The following is an 11,728-nucleotide window of genomic DNA, read 5'->3' on the forward strand; positions in this document are numbered from 1 at the left end:
AAAAGTGGTAGTAGGCAGGTAGGCTCGAACCCGTGACGTGAAGGCGAAAAGAAAGTGAAAGAAAACCTGACATCTTACCCCTACTCCATGACGTGACCGGAAGTGTAAAGCGTTTAAATTTAAGATAGTAAATCAATGACTTGCAGAAATGGCGTTGGTTTTAAACCTCCCATGTGAAGCTCATTTTTAATCTGGGGGGAAAGCAGCTAGGCCAAAATATGGCACACTCTGGCAGTATCCAAATAAATAGTAATTGACTCATTAAGAAGGGTTTTCCTTATATTGACCAAGGACTAATTCCAGAACAGATACTACCCAGCCGGAAGGCCAAGCACCAGCGTTTTTGTGCGATTAGTTTCGTTTTATTTCTATGAAAAAGACAAACAAACACTAGAAACGAGGGATTTTTTTTAAAACTCGTTGAAAAATGAAAAAATGATAGAGATGAATCTTAGATATTACAATCTAGGAAGTGTAAGAAAATTTCTCCGAGAATTTAACCAATGAGAGAACCCTGACACAAGAAGCCTTTATTGGACATACACAAACGCGCGCGCCTTTTATATATTAGACTAGCCTAGGTGGCAGGCATTGCCCGGGTATTTGGAGGTGTGTGTTGAGCAAAAATTTTTAAAAAGTGGTAGTAAGCATGCAGGCTCGAACTCGTACAATGAGTGAGGGAAAATAACGTGTAAAAAAGTGACGTCTTTGCCGTTACATTCCATCGCCAAACCGGAAGTAGCAAAGGTTTAAATTAAGGCTAGTCATATAATAGTGTATACGAAATCTGCAAGAATTATTATGTCATATTTAAGCGTACTTATACGGGCGTCCCTGCTAGCTTAGATGAATACTTTTGCAGTTATAACAAGTCTTACAATAATATCAGCGCATCTCTGTTTACGCCCTGAATACCAACATCAATACATGAATGAGTTCCCTGTGGAATATTCACAGGTCCCGCTAGTCGTTATTATTATTTGCATCTCGTTTTTGTCTTCTTTTTACAGCCAAGCAAATCACTTTAATAACCCACCAAATTAATATATTTAATATATAATTAAAATAAAATTTAAACATTCATAGAAGGAAGGCACATAATAATTAACGAAGTCCAACGACCCCTCAAATTTTTTTTTCTAAATATTAGCATTATTATTTTTCAATTCGTTCGTGACAATAGGAGGATACGTTGTTAATATTTTGTTTTTACATCGTTTACTCATTTTACCTACCAATCGTCGACTATTTTCAACTGTTTATGAAAACTTTGTTGTACACTAACGACGCGCTGATACAATTGGAGTTTGTTTAAAATCAAAGTAAACTTTTTGCTGTCTTTTCATTTGCAATACGTTACGAGGAAAACATTTGAGAAAAATATACCCGGAAACAAGAAATCGTTAATTAAATATTTATAAATATGAAAAGAATCGGAATCGGGAATCGAATCGCAATCGGAAATTTGGAACAAGATCGATAATTGGATCGGAATCGGGAAAAAATTTGAATCGTCCGATCACTAGTTTTTAGCTAAATTTTCGATATTTGTTGTTCGAAGAGCTTCAAAACAATACCAATCTCGTGAAAATCCGTCGCCTCTGTCGAACGTTTTAGATAGACATACAAACATACATACATTAATACACATATTTAAACAGACAGGTGAGATTTATATTATAAAGTAGAGATCACGACAGTCTATGTGTAAAAATAAAATCTGTGCTTAAATTTTATAAAAAAAGTATCATATATACATATTAATTTATTCATGCATTTAGTAAAACTATTAGAGAAGATGAGGTCAAATAAACATAACAGTATGCGTCTATGACGTGATGTTACTAATAAAACATATCATGAACTTCTTTTTATTGATTTAAATCTGAAATGTTTTCCACTCACATACACACAAACATATATATCTAAACTTAGATTAAAATGTATATATATAAATATATATATATATATGTATATATATAGTTTATATACATTTTAGTTTAAGTTTGAAATACCAATCCAATGTTATTTTAATGAAATCCTTATACTCCTTTTAAAAGACACTTCATTAAACTGCTCTAAAATTTTAAATAAAGTACAATTTATTTTCACATATCATTGATATAGCTCTAACCAAAAAGATGTTCAGACTTTGTTTGATGAAAATGTGCCATCTGCATTCCGCTTCCTTCTTTAATTTAAGTAACATTATATTGGTACACACACGCATCTATCTATCTATCTATCTATCTATCTATTCATTTATATATAAATATCTATGTATTTATATCTAAATTGTTTTCTCTCTCCATCTCTCTCTCCCTCTCTATCTATCTATATGTATATATATTAATAATAATAATAATAATAATAATAATAATAATAATAATAATAATAATAATATCTCCATATATATATATATATATATATATATATATATATATATATATATGGACATATTATTATTATTATTATTATTATTATTATTATTATTATTATTATTATTATTATTATTATTATTAGGTGTGAATAAACAAAGCAAGTTTCTGACCTCTCCTACTTTTGAGTTGATCGATTTGTGTGTAGGCAGTTTCCGGATTTCCAGCGATTATTGATCAGGTCGGCCAATTCCCAACTTAAAATATTTTGTCGTCGTCAACACAGCGGGGCGTAGGATATACACTTTTGTCCACTTTCGCAAACATATTCCAGTGTCTTTAGTAGACACAAAGCAGCCAACGTATGCTTACACTATATAGTATATTGAAGTCAACATACACTCACACGATATGGTGTATAAAAAGTACACATATACTAACATGTGTAAGATATTACAGACAACATACATAAACGCTATATGGTATATTGCAGTAAACATATACAAAAAATGTGGTATATAGCAGTCAATATATACAAACACTATATCGTATATTGAAGCCAACATATACTTACACTATATAGAATATTGAAGTTATTATATAACTACACGATATGGTATATTGAAGTGAACATATACTAAAATATATAGAATATTGCTACCAACAGATAAAATACATACTAGTATATTTACCGTAGCATATACAAACGCCATATAGTATATTACAGTCACCATATACAAACACTCTATGGTATATAGTAACCGACATGTACTATGTGGTATATTTCGCTCATCATGTACAAACACTATATATTACATTTCAGTCAACATATAAAACGACTATGCGATATATTGCAGCCCACATATACTATATAATATGATGCAGGCAATATATACTAAAACTAAATGGAATTTTGCAGGCAACATATACAAACACTATATGGTATATTGTACTCAACATATACAAAAACTATATGGTATAATATGTAACTGCAGTTAACATATGATATAATAAAATTGTATATTGAAGTCAACATATACTAACATTATATATATTGAAGGCAACATATAAAAACACTATATGGTATACTGCAGTTAACATATACTACAACTATCTTGTATATTGCAGTCAACATATAAAAACACAATAATGTATATTGTAATCAACATACGCTCACACTACACGGTATTTAACAGTCGACATATACTAACTCTATACGGTATGTTGCGGTCTACATATACTAACACTATGTGGTATATAAAAGTAAGCATATAAAAACGGTTTATAATTTTTTTGCATTCAACATATTTAACATATACTAGACAGTATGATATATTACAGTAAACATATTCTAACACTTTATGATATTTTGCAGCCGACATATACTAGCACGATATGATGTATTATAGAAAAATATTCTAACACTATATAGAAATATTTTAGTCAATATATACTAAACTATATGATATTGTAACCAACATATATTAACACTATAAAGTATATATACGTAAACATAAAATTACACTATATCGTATAATGCAGCCAATATATCCTAAAATTTAATAATACACAGAAATAAACATAAACTGACATTATCTGGTATATTGAAATCAACATATACTAACACTATATGGTATATAAAAGTTAATATATGCTAAAACATGTATAGTATATTGAGGTAAACATATACGAACACTATATCGTATATTGCAGTCAACATATATAGCATTATATGGTATATTGCAGTCAATATATACTAAGACTATATAGTATATTGTAGTCAACATTATCTTCTCTTCTTCTATTCTTCTATCTATTCTTCTATATAAATAAAATGAACTCATTTTTTCGCGTCGGATTTTGACCTTAATAGGAATAAAAATCAAGATATTTCATGCAAATATAATATGCACAAACGGCAGAACAATATCTGAGGTGTGTTATAGGCTTATTATTTCTCAAATTCCTCGATAATCTTAGATTTCTATACTTTTTCTGCTGAGAAGTCACGGCCAAAATCGGTTAAGATCAATGGAAGTGGTAAAATATTTTATCTCTAATAAATTCCTCCTCCCCCTGCCACCACTTAACACCGTTTGGGGATCGTTCACAAGGAACAGTTGAGAAGAGAACACCGGTTTGGCTTCGTAGTTCTTTCATGTGAAGTTATTTAAAATCACTAAACTAAGCTGCAGTGCTCTGTGGCGTAGTGGTTAGCGTGCTGGACAATTCACATTATATTTTCACGTTCGTGCCGACCTACCGAAGTCGTTTTTTTTTCCTAAACAACTGGAATGGACTTTTCTTGGTGGCCGAACTGTTAACGTTGCAGATGTTTTTTTTTTCACACTTTATTTTCCTACTTTTACTCATGACTCCGGGTTTGATCCTTCCTACTTACCTACCATAACATTTTTTAAAACTCCCCCCCGTCCCGGAAACAAACACCCGGACAACGCCGGGTACCCTCGCTAGTATAATATATTGCAGTTAACATATACTAACGCTATATGGTATATTGTAACCAACATATACTGACACTATACAGTATATAGAAGTCAAAATATACTAGCACTGTATCGCATATAGCAGTCAACAATACTACTACTATAAGGTGTATTTTCGTTAACATACAGAAAAAATTTTTCGTACATTTCAGTCAGTCTATATTAACACTCTATTTCATATAGAATTCAGCATATACTAACACGGTATGGTATAATGCTGTAAACATATACAGGACTATATTTTATATTGTATTCAACATATACTGACTTTATATGTTATAAGCACTCAACATATACTAACACTATATAGTATATAACAGCCAAAATACACTTACACTATATGTTATATTGTAGTAACACCTCATGGTAAATTGCAATATACGTATACTAAAACTATATGGCATATTGAAGTAAACATGTACTAACACCAAAGCGTATTTAGCGATCAACATATACTATTCTTATATCATATATAAGATATAACATATACAAAACTATATGGCATATTACAGTCAAAATCTACTAGCACTATATCGTATATAGCAGTCGGCATATACTAACACTATATGGTATTTATCGGAAAACATAGAAAAATATTAAGTGTATGGCAATACGCGTATACTAACACTATATGTTATAATGTTGTCAACATAAACTAAACTATACGGTATATAGCAGTTAAAATATAATAACACTATATAGAATATAGTATGACACTATCGTGTTACTTGGTTGAGGAAACCATCTCCCCGGTGTTAGACAGGATATTAAACGATAGGCATATGGAAACATCAACGGGTGGATATGTCGTCGATTATAACCGGGTGGCATGGGTCGCTTCTTGAGTCTTTATTACGTGGAGGCATGATGAAATTCAATGATTGTACAAAAATCGCGAACAAATACATTTTTATAAACATATATAATTTATTTTACGTTTAACAATGGAGGAGCATATTTTGTCGTCGACCTATGCGAGCGGCAAAACTTCTGTCTGTGTCTGTCCCTCACAGAATCCAAGTCCCAACTCTTAAAAAAATAGAATTCCAATTACATTTCCCGCTTTTTCATCATTTTGGAGAGAGAAGGGGAATGAAATTGCGAAATATAGAAAGAGGGAACGAGAAAGAGAGAGAGAGAGAGTGAGAGAGAGAAAGAGAGAGAAAGAGGGAACGAGAAAGAGAGAGAAAGAGTGAGAGAGAGAGAAAGAGAGAGAAAGAGAGAGAGAAAGAGAGAGAGAGTGAGACAGAGAGAAAAATATACATTTTAGCGCATATGTTTTGTTGTTTTCAAATTCAGCAACCCGCAGGCAATGTTGACCTTTCATGGGCCTCGAGCCTCAGATCGTTTTGACTTGGTTGAATTCCTATAAACATTTGTTAGTCAAACCTGGTTGATATGTTCTAACATTTACAAAATCACACAGCACTTGCACGAAACGTTTTCACTTCGCCAAAAGTACAGAACAAGTTGGGCACAAGGTTAGAAGTTAGGTAATAAGTTTATTAATGCAAGCGCCACCCTACACCGAAGGGAGGGCTTCCTCATTGTTCCACAATATCGGCTAAAATATACAAGCACTATATTGCATATTGCAGTTAAATATACAAACACTATGTCTTTTTTTTGCAATCATCATATATTAACACTGTCGTATTTAGTATCCAACATATACTTACACTATATGCTATATTTCAATACGCATATACAAAATATATGGCATATTGCAGTAAAACTTTACTAACACTATATGCTATTTAGAAATTTCCATATACCAAAACTATATGATATATTGCAAGAAAACATATACTAACACTATATGATATATTGCAGTAAACATATACTAACACTGTAATTTATATAGAAGTTTACATATACTAACACTTTGTGGTATATTGCAATAAACATAAACTAACACTATATAGTACTTTGACATAAACATATGCTAACATTATATGATATATTGCAGTCGACATATACTAACACTGTAATTTATATAGAAGTTTACATACACTAACACTATATGGTATATTGCAGTAAGTATGTACTAACACCATATGATATATTGCAGTAAACATATACTAAAACTATATGGGATATTGCAGTAAACATATACTAACACAATATGGCATATTGCTGTCAACATATACTAAACAACGGTATATATCAGGTGGTTGGTTGGTTGTTTTTATTTTACAGCATATCAACCCTTTTCGGGTTATTTAATACCGAATCCAAAGATTTTGAAGAATTTTTTTTTTAATAGAATATATTTGTTGTTTTCAAGTCGGTTTCTATTTAACCCATAGTTGGGACCTTCACAGGTACTACCACTCCGGGTCAGAGTGGGCCTGGGAGCAATGGTAATCAAAGGGTGGTTCCACACTCCTCAAAGCCCGCAAGCTGGGGCCTCACCACTGGATATAGTTTAAGGTCATATCCAGGACTAGTATATATCAGTAAACATATACCAACAATACATGGTATATTGCAGCCAACATATACCAATACTATATCGTATTGTACAGTCGATATATATTTATTATTGTATATTACAGTAAACGTAAACGAAGATATATAGTATATTGCAGTCAGCATGTGCCTACACTTTATAGTATATAGCAGTAAACGTGTAAATCAGAAAACAATTTCTTCACATAATTTGTCATATATTTGTCACATCTGACCAGAAGCTACTAGAAAAATCTTATCCTGCCTTGATAGAGTTCAAAATAGACTTCGTAGCCTAGTAGGGGATAACCTTTTCTCTTCCCTGAAGACACGAAATTCTTAAAGATAAACTAAAATGACCGAAAAATGGGCTGAAATGACTTACATAAATAAAAAGTAAATGACTTAGAATGACTTTAATGGACTTAAGGATGAATTGAATGACCTTAAGAATGACTTGAATGCTTAAAAAATAACTGGAATCCTTCAAAAACAACTTGAATTATCTGGAGAATGACTTGAATGGCTTTGAGACTGACTGGTTGTAAAGTGGGTGATCATTTTACATTAAATTAATACAGAAAAGTGATCCCCCACTTTATATCACAATAAGTACAGCATGTAGTAAGAACAGATACTACACTTTGATCTTGGCCAAAAGGCCAAGAAAAGGGTATTTATTTGCTCCCCCACCGAGCAAATTAGGCACAAGGCTGATCTTTAATGTGAGGAGTGAAGGAGAAATGGGAACCAACTCCCCGTGGAGTAGGGGAGATTGATAGTGACAATTGGTATGAAGGGTTGCTCCTACATTGACCAAGGTCTTATAATGTCGGGTTGTTCCCACCTATGGTTATTTGCTTGCAGTATCTGCCGGAACAGATACTACACTTTGAGATATTAAATCATGTATTCATGTTAAAAATACAGTGAAAATCAACAATGAACAAAAACTTAGGCACATAGCCAACTCAAAAGGGGGGATTGTTGGGGTCGTTATGTTATATAGTTATTATTAGTAGTATTAGACTATACCACTTGTGCGCGTATGTTACGTGAGTTCTTATTAGTAATGATATGTGTCTTAGTGAGAGTTCTTGTCTTATTACATATGATGTTGTATCTTAGAAAGAGAGATGTTGTTGTAATGACATTTTATAACACAGACATATAATAACGATACAATTTACCTTTTTGTAGAAATCACAACACAAAGATGAGCTTTATCCAAAACACATGGTGAATTTATTTAATACGACCGGTCGGGATTTCCTCATTAAGAACTCAAAGTTTCACATCTTAGTTTCTGAAGTGACGTCTCGCTTCAGACGTCCGCCTGTCTGTCTCCCCTGACTGTCTCTCCTGACTGTCTCTCTGACTGTCTCTCCACCAACTAACTCCCACCTGCTATATTGAGAACTCCACGCAAAATTCACGTGTCTCAACATGCACGACTTTGCACGTTTTCGACATTGATTTCCCAATAACCTATTTTCCTTGTTTGTTTCCACAAAGGAATTTAACCTACATATCTAATTTATTTAACTTATATTTTATTATCCACATTCTTTTAACAATTGAATAGTTTATTTATTATTTATTTCATCCGAATTAACAATTTACTGGACATTCCATTTAAACCTATTGTTCTTTAAAACTTATGTCCAGGGTTCGATTTCTGCTTTCTCTTATTTCCATTTTAACTAATCTCTCTATTTTTATACTTACATGAACCGGGGACAGCCCTTATCATGTAACAGTTAGTCATGCTTGTCACTCCAAAACTAAACAAAATCTAAAGTTTCTCCATAATACCGCATTCACCCTTTCCTTGGCCAAAAGACCAAGAAAAGCTTAATAAGCTAAGAACAGGATCTATTAACAACAGTTCTTTGGTCTTAACCAAAAAAGGCCAAGCACAAAAGTGTTACGGACAGACCAACCGACCGACCGACCGACCGACCGACCGACTGATCGACCGACCGACTGACCGACGGAGTGACTTATAGAGTCGCTTGCACGCGACTAAAAATAAATAAATTAATAAACCATGGCGATATAAATCATTGTACATGAAAAATTTCAGCTAGATCAAACAATATGTAGTGGTTTACGGGCACTACTTATTGAACGCTCCTCGTGACGTTCTAAGAAATGATTTTATTATTTGTATTCTTGTATTTCTACACGATTGCTTTATATGGACTTAATCAGTTGACGAGCGGCACTGTATCTATCCAGGAGAACGCTACACAACATTTATTGACAACTGCTGTCAGCGCCCATACCCCATGTACGGTGGTCATTAGCGGCCGAAAGAAGATTGTTTGTTGACACGCACGGACAACGGATGCGTAGACACACATTTATAGATACTATCTATCTCGGTGTCCGATATTCACGATATGTTGTCAAGCAAATGCACGACGGGGCGATGCGACTGGAGAATAATACCCATTGTGCATACAACAAGCGCTTGGGTACAAACGCTTCATAACAACCGGATAAACAAACCTCCTCATAAATCGATACCTCATTGATCGGAGGTAATTATCCGATACACACATCGTCAGCTTTTCAATTCACGTATTTTTCTCCTTTAGAGAGAACGCATTTCCAAGGGACATTCTTAAAGAATATCAGCGCATTAAAAAAAAGATACATTGAGTAAAACTAAGAAAGGACACAAATATAATGATGTGATCCCGGAAAGACACAAGGTGATGGGAGAAAACAAAGAACGAAGATTCTGAACATGTCCTTATTCAAACTATGCGTTTATTGATAGCAATAGTGTTCAAAACTTAAATGTAACATATTTCTTTTGAACTGGCTTGTTTTATTCATTTATCATGTGATTTTGTGTATCGTCTCTTATCCATATAGTCTATATTTTATATTTTACTGAATCTAAATTGATGCTACTTTTATATTTAGTTTTTTTTTTTATTTCGTTTTGTGCGGTTTTGCTTTTCAAGTAACCTCTTCGTGATAATTATTTTTTCGCTTGCATATTATTATTTTTGTTACTCACTAGGAGTTCTCTCACATTCCATCATTAGAGATTACTAGCAACATCCAGGTGGTGTTATCTGGAATCTGGGTGACAATACGTATATCTAGATATCCAGTACTCTCCACCTCTTTCGATAACCTGTACAAATAATTTTGCCTTACCGTAACAACCGCTTAGCATTAATTTCTCTCTGGCAACGACCATTGGTCTTCACTGGAATTTTTGGAAGATCGACACGTGACTAATCGATAAATATCCCAAGATGACAAGATTAGTACAGGGTATGTGAAAAGTATTATTCAATTGCATATGTATAAGAGGTCTGCAAATGCATTCTCAGGTTTCATGAGCGAGAAAGCATCACATGCGCGAAGAGGAATTTGGAGATGAGGCAAGACGATTAATCAAAGTTCATTTCTCACTTTTCCTTGGCCTTTTTTTGGCTAAGATCAAAGTGTAGCATCTGTTCTGATGCGACACTTCACTTTTTCAGTTTTTCATCAAATTCCCTAAAGTCACAGTACTCTTCGCACTTATCCTGTGGAGGTCTGGTAAGTGCTTCTCCTCATCAGTTTTTCCATACTCCTTATTTTGTGTGGCATCAGCAGTATTTTTCTGGGTAGGGAACAGTTTATAAGATTTTTTGCAATTTTACTTTTTTTTCATGTGATGTTCTGCCATCTATTCATTTTACTCCTGTGCCAGTTTCTATTTGCCTAATTTATGTTTGTGGTTCATGCGGATTATTGTCCGTATTTGAGTGTTGCCCTGAAGTTTTCAGCTGTTTTCCGCAGTCTTGGTTTTCCCCTTTATTACAATTTCTCCTAGTTTTTATCTGTCTTTTTTTCAAGACATTCCATAGCACTTATACAATCATTGATATTATATTGACTTTTTTCATGTTCCATTGTTATCTATACAACACTAACATGTTGCATAAGTGACGGACGACGCCGGAAAATATCGTATGCATTGTACAGACGGAAATTCAGGATCTCTTCAAAGCAAGATGTTAAATGCGACTGCCAACGTAATTCAATTAAAAAAAAAAAGGAACTCGAAAGTCCGATTAAAGAGTTAGGGTCATGGAAAATGACCTAAAAACAGAAACAATGGAACGGCATATTTTAACCTGTAGTCGGATAAGACAATAAGCATTTCAAAGTTTAGATCGAATTACGACGTATGGAATGTAAATATAAGACACTTCTATTGTCATTTCACCGCAAACAACTTTAACACTTCAATTTATGCATGGACGTAGAGTCAGGGTAGCAGGAACCCGGGAGGAAATTCCAAAGTACAGCAGCCCGTGGGAAAAGGCTATTAGAGTAGAAGGCTTTACGGCAGCCAGGACTCTCTACAGTGTAGGGGTG

At 33.5% G+C, this 11,728-nt stretch overlaps 1 pseudogene; it reads right to left on the minus strand.

Moving 5' to 3' along the window:
- Positions 1 to 7,884: 7,884 nt before the first annotated feature.
- On the minus strand, positions 7,885 to 8,011 carry LOC145248441 (U2 spliceosomal RNA; annotated as a pseudogene).
- Between the last annotated feature and the right edge of the window lie 3,717 nt (positions 8,012 to 11,728).

The sequence above is a fragment of the Euprymna scolopes genome, chromosome 26 (genome assembly GCF_053919585.1).
Source record: "Euprymna scolopes isolate OS-2025 chromosome 26, ASM5391958v1, whole genome shotgun sequence".
Lineage (NCBI taxonomy): Eukaryota > Metazoa > Mollusca > Cephalopoda > Sepiida > Sepiolidae > Euprymna > Euprymna scolopes.